Raw genomic sequence first — 21270 nt, forward strand, 5'->3', positions numbered from 1 at the left:
AAACTCTCCTCATGGAGGTTTGACTTTTTAAAAAAAAATATTTATCAACATATCCCTTGGATGTCTTGTATATGAGGAATATACAAATATGAGAAAGCTGATATAACTGGATCATAGAGTGTGCCTTCCTGCCCTCCCCCCAAAATAGTTTAATTTAATTTGTATAAATTTTATAGTTTATTATTGTGCTTATCTCTGTCTCTTTCTGTATGTCTTACACACACACACACACACAGAATCCATTGCTCATGGCTTTATCCCACTATTTCTCTTTAATGGACCCTATATTTCAGCAAAACTGGACAATCTTATTTTCCCTGAAACACATTCTTTCTCTTACAGTCAACGCATCTTTAAAGCTCATGTTACTTTTACCACTTTGGAGGTTCTTTCCCCATCTCAATTTGTCCAAATCTCATATACCTTTCAAGAAGGAGCTCAAATGTTACTACTTCTATGAAGATGACCTTGGACCCTCACTCTAGAAGGGTCTTTTTTTCTGAATTTACAACACTCACTTATGCAATATCACAGTTGCTTGAGTATTACTATTATTGTCATCTCCCATATAATTCTTTGAGGGTTTGGATTCCAGTTCTAAACGTGGGACACTGTGATCTGTGATCCATTCCTACTTCTCTTGCCCCTGAAGCCATCCTTCCTAGACCCCAACACCTTCTATTATATGAGATCAGTTGGACTACATGATTCCTGAGGTTTCCTCCAGTTATAAAGTTGTATGATTCTATAGAGCTCCTATTTCTCTTTCAAGAGACAGCTCAAGTCCCATTTTTTCTGTGGGGCCTTTCCTGGCCACTCAAACCCACAGTTACTTCCTTTTAACTACTGGAGCACTTACTGCTTCCACGACTTATTTGACATTTAAGACACTGAGCCTATTGTCAGTTCTCTTTCTGTGGGCCTTATCTGCTCAGCTATATTAGTCAGTGAAGTCAAGAGATTTCCCTGTGTTAAATATCTGAGACTGGATTTGAACTTGGGACCTCCTGAATCCAGGGCTGGGTGCTCTATTTACTGTGCCAGGAATGAAATTTAGTAGCTTCTTATTATCCATAAGACCTCAATTTTGTGTATCCCTTATAACCTGGCTCCTTCCCATCTTTCCTATGTACTTAACAACTTAGTCCCTTTAATGTACATTATGATCCAGTAACCTCAGCCTCCTTGCTCTCCCTTGTTCAAGGCATTCCATCTCTACTCTCTGTGAAGCTAAATCTCCTGGTCTCCCTGTCTTTCTGCAAGTCAGGTTATTTCCAATTGATCCTATCTGTATCGTAGTTTATACATAACTGCATGTAATCTCCCTCCATCACACTGTGAACTCCTTGAGAGCAGGGACTGGTTTTGGAGTGGACATTAAAATGTTTCTTGACTAGTAATTGATTGGGACTACCTACGAAAGTTAATACACTCATGGAAGACCAGTATATTAGGACAAGGAGGAACCCTAGTAATCATGTAGTCAACCTCGTCATTTTACACATATAGAAGCTAAAACCCAAAGGTTAACTGACTTTCCCCAATGTTATACAGGCAGTACAGAACCTGAATGTGAATAGTGAACTGTACTAATGAAACCAAATCTGTCAAAGTCAGAATTACATAATATTTTTATGTGGAAACTTGAACTTCTGTATCTAGCAAAATTCCTAGCAAACTATGTAATTAGCAGTGTCTATTTTACAAGAGATTTTAACCATTTTGGTGACATGGTGACTTCCTTAGTGAAGCCTCTGAATTCTGATTGAGAACTATGTTTTAAAGGCAGAAAATAAAATACGTCATAAAGGAAGCTAATTATATTGAAATATATAGTTATCAAAAAATGGGTTCATAAGATCCCAGGTTACAAACTCCTGTTCCATACTTAAAACCTGTTCATAGGGTAGGCTAAATGTTTATTTGAGGTGGGGGTAGTTAGTTAACCCTTCAACCAATCAACAAGCTGTTAATAAATAGGTAGAACAATGGGCCTGGAGTCAGGAAGACTTAAATTCAAATCTAGCCTTAGCCACTTACTAGTTTTGTGACTCTGGGAAAATCTGTCTAATCTGTCTACCTCAATTTTCACATCTGTAAAATAGAAATAATAATAATAAAGATTGTTGTGAGGGACAAATAAGATATTTGTAAATCATTTTAGAAATCTTAAAAAATGATATAAATATCAGTTACTGTAGTTATTATTATTATTATTACTTTCTAAGTAGTTTGCTAAGCTCTATTGATACAAAAATAAAAAATAAAAGTCTCTAATCTCAAGCAAACATTTAAATGGGGGAGACAGCATGGATATATAAAAACATGTATAATATAAATGAAATGAGAGTAGAGTAGTATGGGGAGATACTAAAAGCTAAGGGAGGCAATAATCAGCGATGGCTTCATATTGAAGGTGACCTTTAAGTTGAATCTTGAAGGAATATAAGGATCTCAAGTGCATTACAGGTATGGGGTTTGGGGATGTGAGAAAGGGTATCCAGTGCAAAGGCACAGGATACTTTAGAAAAGGGGTATGTTAAAAACTATGAAGAGGAATTACAAGTTTTAATTTAATTCTACTACTGACAAAGAATAAAACAGAAAAGCAGTTCAATTATTTTCATTAGTAGTATTCAAGGCCCTCTATAATTTGTCTCTAATCTTCCTTTCTAACTTTATCTACCATAACTTTCTTGTATGAACCCTTACTATCTACAGACAAGTCTATTCACTGCCTCTCATGTTTTACTCCTGATATTCTACCATTGCAGAATGCCATGCCCTCTTTGGCATATCTTTGTCCTGCCTATAATCCAAAATTAAGATCAACTCCTACATGCTTCATGAGGACCTCCTTGACCACATCAACTTACAGAGATGTCATTCGCTTCTGAATTCACCAAGAAAATGAACTATCATAGGAAATGGTGTTATGTCCTAACTGAAAGTCTTTAAACAGCTTGGTGAAACAGTAGAAAGCTGGATCTAGAGTTAAGAACAATTGATTTCAAATCCTCTCTCAGACATTTAGTAGCTGTGTGATCTTGAGCAAATCCTTTACACTTCATCTTCTCCAAGTTCCTTACTAAAAAATGGGGATAATAATAACACTTACCTCCCATGGTTGTTGTGGGGACAAAATGAAATTAAATTATAAAGTACTTTGCAAAATGCTTTATAAGTAAAGACTTTTGGTATTATCATTATTCAACCAAAAATTGGATGGCTGAATATTTGCTAGGTATGTTTAAAAAGGTGTTCTGGTTCAGATTTGAGGTCCCTTTTAAATTTAAAATTCTGTAATTAAAATAAAAGACCTCCCAAAACAAAATGATGATTCTTGCAACACACATATCTTTAAATTGCTTAGCCAATCCTTCCTTGCAAAACTGTTAAAAAGATCAAACTCGGAAGAGATAATCAAAGAAGGAATTTCACAGAATAACATTAATCATAGTGCAACCTCATTTATTTCGTTTCTACTAACTGGGAATAAGTAATGAAGCAAGTTACTTTTATTGAAAAGGGATTCTTTATTCCCAAGAAATCCACATAATGTCTTCTAATTATTTTTGTGACATCTCCATTCCTGACATTACCTAATAGTTATTCCTAACAGTACCTAATAGCTATTCAAATACTGACTGATCTCATTCTACAGTTATTTGGCACAGATTTTTGGAAGTAGCATTATAGGTAAACCTCCACTCTGGTAAATATATAGACAAATGGGCCTGGAATCAGGAAGTCTTGAGTTCAAATTAAGCCTTGAACATTTAGTAGTTGTATGACCCTGGACAAGTCATCTAAATGCTGTTTGCCTCAGTTTTCTCAACCATAAAATGGTGATAGGAATACAACTACCTCTCAGGTAGAGGAGAATCAAATGAAATATTTGTAAAGTGCTTAGTACCTAGTACATAACAGCTGATTATTCCTCCCTCCTTATTCCCTTCCCTCTTTTCCTCCCTCCTTCCCTCTTTTCCTCCCTCCCTCTCTTCCTTCCTTCCTTCCTTCCTTCCTTCCTTCCTTCCTTCCTTCCTTCCTTCCTTCCTTCCTTCCTTCCTTCTATGTAAAGATCCCAACAGGTCTCAGATTGACTTAGAAAATCACATATTATCTATGTTTTATTGTACTTTTACTTATTTTCTAAAATATTTCCCAATTATATATTAATCTGTTTCAAGCTGAACTCAGGAATGTTGTGGACTACAGGTTGCAGGATGTGTGACACTTCTGGTTTACAGCAATGAAATTAAATATTCATGATGAAAAGGTCTAACTTTATAAAACAGATTTTCTAATTTAGAATAAATGCAATTTATTTTACCTTTGTTAATGACAACATTTTTAAAGGTGAAAATAAAGCACATAAATTTCCCTACTTAATACCTATTGAACTGAGATATACTTTGAATAGGTTTATAACTGAAGAACATAAATTGTGAAAAATCCTAGGGACATATTGATGGAATAATCTTTTCTTTTAGACTTCAGCAAAACTGAAGAGTTGCTAGTGAAAAGTTAATTATTGAAATATGGAGAATATGCAAAAATGTTTGTAGCAGCCTTTTTTATAGTGGCAAAGAACTGGAAACAGAGTGGGTGCCCATCAATTGGAGAATGGTTGAATAAGTTATGATATATGAATGTTGTGGAATATGACTGTTCTATGAGAAACAATCAACAGGACGATTTCAGAAAGGCCTGGAGAGACTTATATGAACTGACACTAAGCTAAGTGAGCAGAACCAAGAAAACATATACAGCAACAACGAGATTATGTGATGATCAACTGTGATGGACTTGGCTCTTTTCAACAGTGAGGTGATCTAGGCCAATTCCAATAGACTTGTGATGGAGAGAGCCATCTGCATTCACAAAGAGTACTATGGGGATGGAATGTGGATCACTATGTGGATAAACATAATATTTTCACCTTTCTTGTTGTTTGCTTGCTTTTTTTTCTTTCTCATTTTTTTCCCTTTGGAGCTGATTTTTGAATTGCATATAATTAATATATATTGGATTACTTGCTGCTTTGGGGAGGGGGGTGGTGGGAAGGGAGGGAGAAAATAAAACAGGGGATGAAAGATTACAGATGCTCATCAAATAGCAAGCCCAAAGAGTCTAGCTGATGGACTCACCTCCTTTAGAGACTGTGCGCTGAGAAGAGCACAATAGCTGAACAGCTTGCCTTACCAAGTCTAGTTCAGCAGCTGCTGCCCAGTGGTCAGGCAACCTTTGATCTATTCTCTCCATCACAAGTCTATGGAGAAGCTTTACAAATCCAGAGCAGACATTCTAAACTGCAGAAAGAGTTATAGGCTTGGATATGAAAATTGCATATAAAAGACTACAAAGACAATGAATTTCTCAGCTTTTATATTTTTGTCCCCAACCACTCATCTGTAGGAGATCCCAAAAGGAACGTGGGAAGTCTAAGTGCCTGAATTGAAACTAATCAGCATGAGTCAAGGAAAACTTGGGAGAAAGTGGTCCCAAATAGAAAAGGCTGTTCAAGTCAATACTGCACAGCCAAGCTAGTAGAAGAAGGGATGAAAGATTACAGATGCTCATCAAATAGCAAGCCCAAAGAGTCTAGCTGATGGACTCACCTCCTTTAGAGACTGTGCGCTGAGAAGAGCACAGTAGCTGAACAGCTTGCCTTACCAAGTCTAGTTCAGCAGCTGCTGCCCAGTGGTCAGGCAACCTTTGATCTATTCTAGCAACAAACTAACATGTCTAACAGAGAAACTGTACCCTATGAGGAGCCAGCCCAGCTTGCCAAGGTCCTGCAATGAACTCTGTGTAGACCCTCTCGATAAAGGACACCGACACCCTTTTTTTGCTTTCACATCCTACTTTTCTCCATTCTCACTTCTATACAAATTAATAGGAGAATATGTCCCTGATTTTGAGAGAAATGCTTTGTAACTGCTGATGCTACATGAGTAAATGTCTTTTCTAAAAAACTGAGTCTAGTAGCTGATTACTGAAAGGAGTCATACCATTGGAGATTAGTGAACTAATACTTGAGGATAGCTATCTACAGGCAATTACTAGAATTCTGTCAGAAGTAAGCCATCCTTCCAGCCATAGTCTCAGGGAAAACTGAGACTATGATCCTAAAAATTACCTGACATAAAGAAATAATCAGCTTCTGACCAAGCCTTAAATAGGTAAATGAATCTTTTAGTTCCATAGTCTAACAAATAATTCTTTTAGTATTGAGAGGCTTATTTAGTCATAACAGAGGAAAGATGTTCAATAAACACATTCAATGAGTATATCACATTGATTCAGTTAAGTACAAATCACCTGCTTCCATGTTGTACCGTAATAGTCCACCAGTTAAGTAATGGGGTCCAGAAGGAGTCCCTCATAGTTTTTTATACTCAGGTCATCAGGAAACCAGGGCAACAACATTTTGAGCTTTAGTTCCCCAGAATCAATAAAATCTTGAGAATGGCTTCAATCATTTTTAAGAAAGAACTGGCCTAGCTGACATAGGACAGAGCCTTAGAAAATTGTTCTCCACACTCCAAATAACCGAAACAGGTCTATTATTCAACCTATCTTACTTTGCAACACTTTGTTACAGTTAGTTTTATAGTACAGTATGTATCTGTAGTAAATAAAATGAGGCAAGTTAAAATTTTTCTACAGTTTACATAAAATTAATTCAGTTTGGTATTTCCAAATTAATAAGGATTTAAATATATCAAATGATAGGGAGAACCTGATATAAATAAATATGTTGTTCTCTCATAAAATAGAAATAATATTGTACTCATAAAAAATAATAAAATAGATTCATCAACAGAAAAAGTACACCAAAAATGGCATTTTGATTCCTACAAAAAGATGTATTATAGGAACACATATTTCCTCTTTTTATCTAAGGACAGAGTTTCAGATATAAAATTAAACTCTTATGATGATGATACTTATGACAGCAAATCTTTAAGTTAAAAAAAACTTTTAGAATATTTAATTAGCATCACAATGACTGACCACAATTCACAGGATTAAGAATCACACAAGTTGTAATAGTTTCAGACATAATTTTTGAGACACAGCCAAAGTATGAATTTGTTTTGCTTGATTTTACATGTTTGTAACATAGGTTTTGTTCTTCTTGCAGAAGGCAGATCATCATTTGAAAAAAATTAATTTAATTTAAAAAGGAATACTTGATCAGAGTGCATTCACTATTAAGCACTAGACACAGAGTCAATAAGCCTTGAATTCAAAACCTGACTTAGATATTTACAAACTGTGTGAAACTCCGGGTCAGTCAACTTAATCTATCAGCCTCAGTTTCTTTAATTTTATAACATGGATAATAATGATACCTACTTCTTGTTATGAGGATTAAATGAGATAATAAAAATAACATGTTTTGTATACCTTAAATCATTCCATAAATGTTATCTATTATTAGTTATTATTATACTCTTAATACATAACAACATAACCTCAGATGACCTGAAGACAAAGGCATGTGGATGGCACACCTGATGAAATCTAACTTTTATTTTAACATAAATAACATCTGCCATGGATGCTTATCTTGCCCTTAAAATTTTCTGGCAGACAGAGTAAATTTCATTTTAACTTTCGCAATGCTAGAATTCATCTCCCAGGGAAGAATACATACAAGCAATATATGAGAAAATCTTAATATCTCAATAATCTTAATTCAATATCTCAAAAATCTTAATTCAAAAGTTTTAAACTGTCTTAATAGCTTAAAAACTGAGTAAGACTTTTGGGATATGCTATAAATACTAAAAATCAATCAGTAATCTGTAAATTCATGCTTATAATATCAAAATATCTTGTTTCATTTTCTTTATTCCCCCCCCTCCCACACACACACACACAAAAACTAGATTCTTCAATAAAGGCAATCAGCCATACAGAACTCCTTGAAAATCTTTCTTGAAACTGTCTAATAAGAGCTGATACTTATGATATTTAAGGGGTGCAAAATACATTTAATAATAATAACAATGATGATGATGATAATATCTAGCATCTACACATAGTCTACTATGTGCTGGGATTGTACTAAACACTTCACAAATATTATTTCATTTGACCCTAACCACCCTGGGAGGTAGGTTACTATTATTATTATTCTCATTTTACAGTTGAGGAAATTCAGGCAAAAAATTATGCAACTTTCCCAAAGTAATATAGTTAGAAAGTACTTAAAGCTATATTTAAAATCAGGTTTTTCTTACTCTCGACCCAGTGCTATATATCCCTTTTGGGCTTGATGGCAACCCTATGAGATAGGTACTGTGGGTATTACTGAATCCCTTTTAATAATGAGGAAAGAGGTGTTCAAAAACGTACAGGATACATCAGGAGCAAATAAAACTCCATTTATATGTGCAAATGACTATAGAGCAGCTAGCATCTCTAAAGAGGCACTTTTTTGAATCCATGGCTTTCCTGATTTCTAGTCCAGTTCTCTTTCCATCACATCGACATGCTACTACTGTTTGCTGGGCAAACAACAGGCACTCAACAAAAGTCTGGTAAAGAAAGAAGTACAAAAGAGAGAAATCAATGATTACAGAATCAGAGAATCTCAGAACTGAAAGGAACCTTAAAGACCATCTCATCCAAACTGGATCTCAATAAGAATCTTCTACACTGCTTCCCACTCCCACCCTAAACCTTCTAAAGTAGCTTTGCTGTCTCTACTTTTAAGGTCTTCAGGGATGGGATAGTCTCCATCTCCTGACACAGCCCATTCCTTTCCCATTTTTGGGACTGCTCCAATTTTTAGGAAGTTTCTTTCCTGAATGAAGCTGAGCTCTTACAGGTGATAAGGTGAAATTACCCTTCCTCTGACTTCCTACTCATCATGAGGGAGGAAATGATTTAAAATTATATAGGAAAATATAAAGGTAAATCCTCATTGCTAGGAATTCCATTATAATGAAGGAATCTGTAATCTGGTTCAGCATAGTTCAAAGGAGGTATTTTTGTGTGTCTGCTTCTAAAACATTTTATATTAAGAATAATTCTGTAAAAGCATTTTATTTGCCCTTGTACAATCCCATGCTCTGAACAACAGTTCTGTAACAGGGCTTGAATATGTACTGGCCCCAATAGAGGTAGAGGGGTGAAGGTGACCTCTTTGTAATACTTTGGGCTGACCTTTTAGTAAAACTCACTCTTCAACTCATCATGTCTCTCCATCACATCCCTTAAATATCATAATCATATAAACAAAATATTCCCAACCCTTCCTTGAATATCATAACCAGCAAAACAAAAAATTCAAAACACTTCACTAATCCACTTCCAAAAATACTCCCAAATATTAAAAGATTTCAGATTTTTAAGAACAGGGATAACAGTATCCATCCTTTAGGATATCACTTGTTATAATAAATACTTGTTGATAAATTTACTTATTGAATCAATAATTCAAAAACTCAATTCAATAGCATTTACTGAATTCAATCCAATAAACATTTATTAATGCTTACTCTGTATAAGAAATTATTATAGATACTATGAGTGAAAGAAAGAAATATGAGATGTTTTCTATCTGCAACAAGTTTATAGTCCAGCAGGGAAGATAAGAGATACATACATACTATTATTTAATATAAAGTGTGATAGGACCAGGGTTCTTTGCTCTTTTCCTTTAGGAAAAGGTAACAAAAACTGTAACTTGATTGACGTGGGGAAAGATAAAGCTGAAACTGTGTCTTCCTAGTGGCCTCTGGACATGTTGAGGTGATTCTGGGGTCACATAGAGGCATTATGAAGGATATATAGTTGGTAGAGGACTCCCTTAGTTAGTAGATGTTTGAAGATTACATCTTGCCCTGATGACCAGATGCCCTTCCATGTAAAGATGAAGGACACATTCTATCTTTAGAAGGCAAGTACCACTGCATCCTTGTTGCATATATTTCATGTGTTTGAGCTAAGGAAACCTCTTTTTACTATGTGTTCATTCATTTACATGGATCTCATTTTATCTGAACATAAAATTTGAACTCAAAAAGTTGACACTTGCATAATACAAGAAGGAATAAGATCTCCTGCCCTCCTAAAACTTTACGATTCAGTGTCATAGAGTGCCAAAGTCAAAGAATTCATTAACTAGGTCCTGTCAAACTTCTGCAGAGCTGAAGAACCTTTCTGTACTTCATATGCTAGTTCTCAGTCTCTGAAAGGAATGGACCTGAAGGCTTTCCAACGTGATAGATCTTGGTAGAGATTGTGCCACTATTGCAGCTTTGAGAACTTAGGGTCATCTCTGCACCATGCCAGAGTAGAAGAATAAAACCAAAACATATATTCTAGCAGTAAAAAGTTGGATTTTGATAAGTACAAAGTACTACTAAGATTCAAAGGAAAGTTATATCTGTTTGAGGCAATAAGGAGGAATCAGAAAAGAGATCATATTGGAGGAAGAATTATTTAGTTCTTCAAGGATGGCTGTGATTTATTTATTTTTTAAAATAATAGTAACTTTTATTTTTCAAAATACAAGCAAAGATAATTTTGAACATCTGCCCTTGAAAAACTTTGTGTTCCAATTTTTTCTCCTCCCTCTTCCCTTCTCTCCTCCGCTAGACGACAAGTGATTCAATATAGATTAACATGTGCAATTCTTCTAATCATATTTTCATATATATCATACTATGCAAGAAAAATCAGATCAAAAAGAGGAAAAATGAGAAAGAAAAAACGAAGCAAACAAACAAACAAATAACAAAGATGAAAATACTATATTGTAATCCACATTTAGTCTCCAATAGTTGATGTGGGTGTCTCTTTCCAACACAAAACTATTGGAATTGTCTTGAATCACCTCATTGTTGAAAAAAGAATGGCTATGATTTAAAGAGGCACAAAAGTGGCATCCATGTAAAGAGAACAGCATGAACAAAGAGACTTTTGAAAGTACAGGACCATTTAGGGAATGACAGGTAATCTAATGGAAATGTATAGGAAATTTATTTAATAAAAGTTAAAGGTAAAAAAATTGGTGGTGCCATACTACTGAATGCTATCTGTACAAAATTGAGTAGTTTAGATCTTATTCATTGGGCAAAGATGGACTCTGATAGTTTTTAAACAAGGAAATTGATTCTTTAGGAATTAATCAGCTTTAGGAAGACTGACATAGCAGTTGGTTTAAGAATGGATTGGAATGGAAGAGAATAGCAGCAAGCAACTGATCTAGAAGTTAGTTTTGAGGGCCAACTAAGCCCAGATGTGGAGTAGCCACATTTTTTGGGTCCAGAAAAATCTCCTTTGTTTTGTTTGACCCTTTAATAAGGACGAAGCACTTTAACTTTTAGGATACCACTGCCAAGGCAAGCCTTCCAGGAAGTAAGGGCAGTATCTATTTATATGTGATTTTCTCTCCTACTTCTGCAGTGAAGGATGCTAAGCAGAGGGATTGCATTGGGGGGGGGGAGGGGGAGGGTTCACTTGCTCCAGTTTTCTGGGAAGCACAGAGTTGATTTGGCTCTAGTCAATCAGAGCTGAAGAGCCAGAAATCAGTACAACAAGGGTGAGCAAACTCAACTGCCAGTTGGCTGAACAGCCTGTGAGCAGAGTGCCATTGGGCTTAGCAGCAGCTGGGAAAATAGGGCAGGGCAGGTCACCCATGGAGGAAAAAAATGGAGATGGGGTGGCTTAAGGGATCCTAAGGTATAGCAGCTGGAAGGGGGCAATCAAAGCAGGCCAGAGTTGATCTTACCAAAGCTGTCTTTGGTTGGAGTGAATGACCTGTGGCACAGTACACTGAGCTGGGATGATCTTCCCAGTATTTGCCCAGTCCTGTCTGCTCTGCCTGTCTTCCATAGCTCTTCTCTGTGCTGTCATTTTAGAAAAACACATTCCAGAACTTGAATCTGGCTTATATAAAACTTTTGGAGGACTGTTCTAATGTGACCACAATACTGCCTCAAGATCAGAACTGCAGGCTAGGGAGGGTGTGGAGCCACTTAAGAGGTCTCTAGCCCTTTTGAGCAACAAAATTTCCAAGGAAAAAGGGTTAGAAACATGAGAGAAAAATTCCATGTCTTTTATGCAGGGTTACCTTGGAAGTTTACTTGATCTTGACAGATAACAGGTGTTGGAAAATTACCATTTCCAGCTTAAATGCCAGCAAGCCGACTGCATATACTGTGACTGGCTACAATTCTGGAAAATTACCTCTGCTATATTTTCTGCATATTAAAAATCCCGTTTTCATAATCATGGTCTGTATTCAATTCATTAAGCTGTTATGTTTCTCCCTTGTCCTGTCTCTCCACCATTACTAGTTTAGCACGTTTAAAAAAAAAAAAAAAGGAACCCAGAAATTTCTATTTCTGCTTTACAATTTCACTGAGCTTGTCAAGTTCATCATGCTGGTTACATATGTCTGAGAAATGGGGAAGATCAGCCAAAGGTTATTATTGTTTAGTATTTATGAAGCAGTGAAAGCATGTACATATGTATAAACATATATATGTTCCATTTTCAAATATGAGACTAAAATTCTACCATGAAGCACTGATTTCATTCAATCAGATGGTAATAATAATAATAATAGCATTTGTAAAACTCTTTCAGATTTGAAAAATACTTTATATATGTTATCTCATTTGATCTTCAAATAATCCTGTGATGTAGGTGCTAGTAGCCTCATTTTACACATAAAAAACTGAAGTTTAATACAGTGACTTTCTCAGAGTCACAGAGCTAGTAAGTATCAGAGGTAAGATTCAAACTCAGAACTTCCTGCCTACAAGTCTAGCTCACTATTCACTGTGCTACCTAGCAAAATGGCACACAGAAAAAGTTGAAGGACATATGGGGGAAATACTGATATCTACTTTTTTAGGAACTTAAAAAAATTGAGTATGGACTGGATTACCTCTTAAAGAAATGAGATCCTACCACTGAAAGTCTATAAGCAGAAGCTAAAATCTACTCAGTAAGAAATTAAGACTTTTAAAATTCTATTTATTCAATGATTCTGTCATCCATTCATTAAATACTAACTACTACCTGCAAAAGGTCCTGAACTAGGTCCTGAGCAAACACATTCCTGAGGAGAAGTTAAGCCACGGTAAGACAATCATAACGTGGCAGATGGTAGTCTACAATCTAGTTTATATAAAAGCTTTGGACTACCTTAATATTAGAATTGCAGGCAAGGAAAGATTTGGAGCCTCTTAAGAAGATTGCAGCCCCTTTTAATAACACAACAAAATTTGCAAAGTAAAAGAGTCAGGAATAGAGGGGAAATTTGTCAAAAGAAAGGTAGATATCAGTATTATATGACTTGAAAAAAGGAAGAAATCACTCTAGATTAGGAGGGATTGTGGAAGGATTCATGAATAAAACAGTATTTAAGCTAAGCTTTTAAACAGGGTAGAATTTAATAATTGGAGATAGAAAATAGAGGGAGAGAAATGAAGTATAAAAAATAAATATGACAAAAAGGCAGATACAGATGGCCTCTGAAGTATTTCCAACTTTGATATTATTCTATTATTTTCATTCATCATGAGATATTATTCTCATAATCTATGATTCTTTGAGGGTAACATTTCAGGCAGAGAGAATGGCATGAGTGAAGGCACAGAAACAAATCTGGACAATAAAAATTAATATAGTTTACCCAGAGTACTGAGTAGATTAAACTGAATGGACTGGGGGGCTTAAGTAAAGAAGAAGCAAGAATTAAAACTGGACAAGTAAGGCTTGAGTTATTGAGAAAAAGGAGTCTGGAATTTGTCTGATACAAGATTTGGGAGCATGAGAGTGGATGATCAAAACTTCACTTTAGGAAGATTATTCAATAATAGTGAGTAGGACAGATTTAGGAAGAATAGATTAAATAATTTAAGAAAGTATTATTACTTTGTGTAGGAGGTAATGAGGACCTGAACTAAGATAGCAGCACAGTGAGAAGTGAGAGGTGCTGAGTAGACAAAATCAACAGAACTGAAAAAAAAACAACTTTTATTTATATACTATCTACATATTTTCTTCTGTCTACACAATTTCTTCCCCTTAACCCCCAAAGAGCCATGATCTAAAACAGACTTTTTAAAAAGGGGAAGAAAAAAAATCAGCAAAACTAGTCAAAAAATAAGAAGAATGACAATGGCTCTCATTTTAATACCATTTTAAGATTTGCATAAAACTTTATATTATTTTATCCTCGCAATTACCCCAGGAAGTACTATTATTACCTCCATATTATAGGAAGCTGAGGCAGCCAGAGGTTGTGACTTTACCAGAGTGATACCTGAAGCTATATTTTGAATCAGGTCTTCAGACTTTAGGTCCAATGCAACCTGATTGTCTCTAAAAACAAACAAACAAACAAAAAATGCCTCTTCTCCCCCATTGCCAACATGATGGACTTGATGGAATTTTTTTAAATGATAGCATATTGGAAGAGTTCAATATTATTCTAAGATTTTAGGATTAGTCAACAATGAAGATGGTGAGATAATTAATAAGGGAATCAGAAGTCACTTAACTCCAATTGCCTTGTGCAAAAGGAAAAAAAAAGGATATACATGAAAGTAGGAACGAAAGTTGGAATAGGACAGATTCTGTAAAGAATTTCACCTTCAAGACCAATTTGATTGAAGACTTGTTGCCATCATTTTATCAGTTTGAACTTTCTATAAATGTCAAAATCTTATCATCTTGTGATCTTTTCATTGTGGGAGAATGGAAAATAGGTTTTTGCCCGGAAACTGTGGTGGGACTAAGGTTTTAGAAAGATCAGAAGTAGGAAAGGAACACTATAAAGGGAATTGGAAACAATATTTAAGATGAACAACGACTAAGAGGACAAGTTGTGGTGATAAAATATTATGAACAGTAAGGAACTTGTGGTTGCAAAATGGTGGAAGTTAGTTCTAGAAATTTTCCTTTGAATTAGTAAGAATGAGGGGTGAATGAAATGTGATGAGGGCTTTTATGGCAAACAGGGTGGATTCCTTCCATCTCCATTCAGTTAAAAAAAAAAACCCTATTTTTGAATTCCTCATTTTTTTTAAGATAAGGGAAAAAAAAAAAACCCAACAATAACCAGGCAGAGTTCTCTGGGATTCCACCCCATTTAAGCTTGAGAAGTGAGTCAGAATGAGAAGAACAAGTGGGAATGCCAAAGAGGAAGTTTAAACAGTAAAAGTAGGAGATGATCATGCGACAAAGGGCAGGTCTGGAAAGTTTGACAAGACAAGTGATGAAAAAAGAAAAGGAACTTTGTGAGAACTAGGGTTTAAGAGGTCAAGAAAATAAAGCTTGTATCATTCCATTGAGATAAACAGAATAACAAAGAAAACAGATTAGTAGACCTTAGTGTAATGATTAAAGGCAAAAAATATCTTTGATAAAAAGATGGCCAAATGACCTAGAGATGTAACATGATGACATTCAAGAAGGCATGAGTTAGGCAGAAGGTAGGAAGTGAGCAATGATAGATTTAAATGGTGGATAAAAATTATAGTATAAAAGTAGTTGAATTTTCAATTAAGACACAAGTCAAGTACAAGTAAAAAGAGAGACTACAGCATGAACTAAGGTTTCCTTAAAATAAACAAACATATATAAGGAGTGGGCTCATTGAAAACTGGGTCTCAAAGTCAGGAAGACTAGGAGTAAAAAAGGCCTCTGATTGGAGGCCAATTTATGTACTGTGGCTCTAATCAAGTTATTTAACATTTCAATGCTCCAGAAGTTTCAGGGCAGATGATGACCTACTCTGGTAAAGCTAGTTCTCTTACATTGGAAAAATTGCAGGTTTTGTCCAAAATGAACCAAAAAATAAACATCTTACAATCCTTTTGGCATTATATGTAAAATATCCCAATTCATTAAGATGAAGAAATTTCAACTACAGAATACAAACTGCTTGTAGATAGATAGCTTCACTTTTGTTCTGCTTTCTTGAATGGTTACTGCAGAGCTTAACACCTGGTAGAAGACAAATAAATGTTTGTTGAGTAGAATGGTGAATGGTTAGAGAATGGATAAAATATTTAGAACCAGGAGTATGTGTAATGATTAGACTCTTGGTTTTGGAGAGAAAAAGATGTGGAACCAAATGCAGCTTTACATACTTCCTCCCTTTGACCCTCTCAACAAATCATTTTACCTGTCAGCCATAAAATGTGGGGTTTTCAAGGTTCCCTTTTGCGCTAAATCTGTGAGTGTTAAGTATGAGGTTCTTTACAGAACATCCCTGATTCTGAATACCAGATTAAGAATACATAGCACCATCATATAAGACTACTAGAAATACAATCCATTTTAATGGACCTATGTTCAAATGCTTGTTCTGCCACTTAGTACATCTATGTGACTTTGACAAGGCTACCTAACCTAGGAAGGTCTCCCCTATTTCATCTGTAAAATGAGGGAGACCAGACTAGACAATGTCTAATAAGGTCCCTTCTAACTCCAATAAATTTAGGATTCTATGACCCATTACTGAAACATCGAAAATTGGCCTCTACCACTGTCATTGGGTTATCTACTTGTGTTTGTTGCTCCATATTACTCTCAGACCCTACAAATTTAATTCTGCTTAAATCTCTCTATATTTGACATCTTGCCAAATAGGTAGTTAGTAAATGTTGATGAAATGCAAATTTAGGAGTTGCCACTTGATTTTTTTTTTAAAGCATATGTTTTAAAATGAAAAAGGATACAGATTACTGTTTATTTTGGAAGGTTTATTTTTAAAAAGCATGTGAGCATCTTCCAAAACAATTGGCAAAATGTTTTCACTGTGGTCTCACTTAGTTCTGTATACAGTATGACATTTTTCTTCCTTCTTCCCCGCTACACAAGTATATCTAAACAGAACATTTAATTGATCTAAATTACATTATATTTGATATTAGTGGACTCTTGTTTTCCCCCAAATAGAAGATAAACAGGAAACAGGTAATTCAAGTGATTTAAACAGCAGCTGATTGCATGTTAAAATTGCTTCTTATCTCCATTTCAGGTTTTAATTGTATACATAGAAATGGGTTTTCAATATTTATGGAAAACTACTTTAAAATTTAAAATATATTTAAAAATTCCTGAAGTGGTTAAAAATGTTCACAATGTACTTTAAACAGAAAAAAACAAAAAAAAAAAACAAAAAAAATGACAGTCTTGGAGAAGTCTTTTTGTTTACTAAACAGAGCAATACTTTTATACTTTAGGCCTTGTTTCTTATTAAGACTATATCAAATAGTAAAACAGGAATATGAAGCGCAAAGAGAAAATGAACTCTGCCTAAAGAGAGTTTAGGGCAATTTTTTCCCCGCATGAAATGAAACACATGATGACTATTAAATTGTATTTCCTTTTCCTTTCACTGTCAGATTTTTTTTTTCCACATATGACTGTCATTATTTGTGTCTGAGAGATATTTTTTATATCAGTGGTACCACTATTTGATCTAATTCATAACCTCTATATGCTAGGAGGAGGAGTCAAAGTGAGAGACTCATGTCATCCTATCTTAAGCTACCTAGTATATATTATATATATTCTACTAATCTAGGGTATGTTCTGAATATAATGAGGAAGAAGGTACTGGTATTTGGGAAGGGTAATAATTATGCAATTGTTCCTCCAAATATCTCAAACAGAGAGAAAGTGAGTTATTTTAAGAAGAAACCCAAGCATTCATTCCTAGTGTGGTAGAAAGAATAACAGACTCAGAATAAAGAATAAAATGGTTCAGAACACCATTAGACTGTAAGTTCTTTGAGGGTAGGGGCTATCTTTTGCCTCTTATTGTATTTCCAGAGATTAGTACAATGCCTGGAACATAGTAAATCTTAATAAATGTTTAGTGATTAAGACTGCTATAAATTGTCCCAATGTGTTCCTGGGTAAGTTATTTAGAGTTACTCTGAACCTCAACTACAATATGATTTGCAGTAGATTATTTTATAAAGTTTGATATAGTGAGGAAATCCTATAATTCTATGATTCTTTTACCAAATTCCATGATACTAGGCAATTAAAAACAAAACAAAATCAAACTAGTGGATACTGACAGAAAGTAGTGATAATATATTTCTTGCTGTCTTAGTAATCCTTCATCTCTCTGCCATGTAATAGAAGATGTTTCATTACTGATTCCCTGGAATGTTTCATTTTTATGCTTTATTTTAGTCACTGTCTATCCTGACTGGTTATTTAATCACCATTATCAGTAATGTCTTATAAATAGGGTTCCTTCTATCTACTTACAGAATTATGAATGACTTAACCTATAATAATGCTTGGAGAAAGCAAAAATTTTCCATCAATTTCCAAAAGCCTCCCTAATTTTTTTTTAAGTGACAGGACAGACATGAGTGTTTCTTATCACTAAAATCTGGACTACCTTTTGAATATTTCACGGATCGCAAAACATGATCTTTTGATTTGCCATGTCCGATTCTGAACAAGGAAGATGGCTCAGTATCCAACTGATCTATTTTAATTTCAAGGTTGGCAAACCAGGTATCTGGCTTAGGGAGATAAGCTCTTCCTTATCTTGAGAAAGGAATATTTTTAGTTACTGCATAGAGAAAATTACTATGAATAATGCTTAAGCTGACTATGGCTCAGGTATAACTGTAGCAAAACACAAAGTTAATATTAACATTTTATGGGAAATTTTTTTGTTCAGTGAAACAACAACCAAGATGTCCCCTAGCAAAAACAACATATACTGTGACTGATATAGAGATTTCTCTTTTGTAAGCTGAGACATATGCTGACACATTTTATATAAAACCCATGAGCAGTAAAAGTTTTTCTGAGGCTCAGTTTGAGGAGGTAGAAAAATGTCTTGGAGTAAAAGCAGAAGATAAGAAGGATTTGAGAAAACTCAAACCCATGTTGAACATCAAAAGAAAAGACTTCAAGCTTCCTATTAAGGTGAAGGTGAAGGAAAAAAAAAAAAAAAAACAATAAACATCCCAGAGGAGCAAAAAGGGAACTTATCTTTTCCTTCAAGGCAGAGAGATGGGAGAATACAAGGATGATAAATGATGGCCATCAGCCAAGGCCGCTCTATCTGTTGTTATAAAACTATTTTCTGGGGAAATGAAGTCCATTTTTCTATATTTGACATTAAAAAAAAAGCTAATGAATTTTATTAAGGCCCTTTTGTCTTTATATACTTGAATAATTTCCCATCTCATCTGCAGGTTGAATCTTCCTTTGTAAGAAAGAAAACAAAGTAAGCTAAAGCAGAAGAAACAGAGAAAGTGATATCTTAGTAGATGGGAGCATCTCTCTGCCATGAGGGAGAAGATATTTCACTAATGCTTCTCTGAGATATTTCAGCTTTGGGATATGTGTGTGTGTGTGTGTGTGTATGTATGTGTTCTAGTTACTCGGAGTTCCTACTTATTCTTAATGATTTTTTTTTTTCATTTGCTTTGTTGCCATCTTTGACTATCTATATTTGTTTGCCTGATTCAGCTTATTTCAATTTCTATTCATTAACACAAAATTTCCCATGTTTTGCCATATTCTTTACATCCATATTCATCTATGTGTACTGCACAAGATTATTCAAGTATATATAAACACCTTAGTTTTTTTCAGGCATCTCCCTATTAAAGGACATTCAATTTGTTTTTAGTACTTTGCTATTACAAAAAGAGCTGCTATAGATATTAATATTTATATGGGAACTATTTTTTTTTCTTTTTAAGCTCCTCAAGATATTGTTCACTAGTAGGGATAGATAAGCCTGGGTAACCTTTCTCAGCCTCCATTTCTGGAGATCTCCTCTCCTCACTGGTGACTCCTTTTCAAATACCATTTTAGGCAAGACTGCAGATATTTTTTTCCTCAGTTAACCCTCTGTTTTCTCTGGATGCCACCTATCCCTCAAATGCCAAATAGCTCCTGTAATTCCTCTCCTTTCCTCCTTCCTTGCTGCCATTTTCCAGAATCCTTACATATATTGATTTCTCACATTAGAATATTCAGGGTATAATATTCAGGGTAAGGTCTATCTTGTTTGAATGTATTTATATTCCCGGCATTTAGCCCAGTATATGCAATCATTATATTATAATTATAATACATTATGTTATATTATTATTATTGTATATTATATTATTATTATTAACTATATTTTCTCCTTACTGTTCACTTGTGACAGGTTATAAATATGCAATTGATTAATAAATGCTCTATCAACTATTTATGTCTCATATCCCTTATTTGTAAAATGTGGAGGGGTATTCTTTGATCTCAAAGATCCCTTTCAGCTCTAAATATATGATTCTACTATTTTTCTCAAACATTATGAAGATACGTTTTGTGAAGAATGATTATTTACAAAAATCTGTTTTCTTATTCTTTCATCAAGGATGTCTTCTTTGACTTGTAATAATTTATTTTTAGAAAAGCAAAATACATGTATGTATGAAACAATTAAAAGTAACCTTTATGTTTTATTGAAAAGAATATGGTTGTGTCTTCCTTTTTTTTTTAAGCTTTTATTTGTTGCAATTAATTCAATGCTATTAAGAACCATGGATTTCATTCTTAGAAACTCTCTCTTCCTCCCTTCTTCCCTCCCTCCCTGTCTCTCCTCTCTCTTCTTTTCCCTCTCCATTTCTCTGTCTCTTCCTGATGGGAATAATTAATCAATCAGTACTTATGATCCAATGATATGGACTACAATCTTTTTATGCCTTGACATGATTTTTTTTTTTTTTTGGATTAAAAAATTCAGGCCCTTATTATCAACTATTAGTAAGATACTTCTCCAGAACTGGATAGGCAAGTCTTCAGGCAATGGTTCATTGCTGGGTCTGTACTCTGAGACTTTGGCCTCCTAGGGAATACTTTACCGACATAATCCTTTGATAACCCAAAGTCACCTTTACACTACCCTGAGGCATAAGGGTATTCAAAGTATTTTAGGGGAGCAAATGTTTTAAATACACATTTGTGAAACATAAGTAAGAGACCTAACATTATTGAACAGTTTTATTTTATATCCTTTATGGGGATTGAATGGAAATTCTCAGGGTATGAGAGCTCATCTGTATAGGAAGTTCTTAGGTAAGCTCTGCCAATAGGGATTTGCACTTGTTCTGCAATCTAAAGAGCCTTAGAAAGTAACCTATGACACTACAAGGTTAAGGGATTTCCATAAGCTCCCAGAGCCAGCAAATACTGGGGCTGTATGTGAATATAGATTTCATGACTCCAAATTCTATTCTATATCTACCA

At 34.7% G+C, this 21270-nt stretch overlaps 1 protein-coding gene across 1 annotated transcript in view; it reads right to left on the bottom strand.

The window, feature by feature from the left end:
• The window catches only part of SPIDR (scaffold protein involved in DNA repair), a 531639-nt gene that overhangs the window by 180339 nt on the left and 330030 nt on the right, over window positions 1–21270 (bottom strand). The window lies entirely within an intron of this gene.

The sequence above is a fragment of the Antechinus flavipes genome, chromosome 1 (genome assembly GCF_016432865.1).
Source record: "Antechinus flavipes isolate AdamAnt ecotype Samford, QLD, Australia chromosome 1, AdamAnt_v2, whole genome shotgun sequence".
Taxonomy (NCBI): Eukaryota; Metazoa; Chordata; class Mammalia; order Dasyuromorphia; family Dasyuridae; genus Antechinus; species Antechinus flavipes.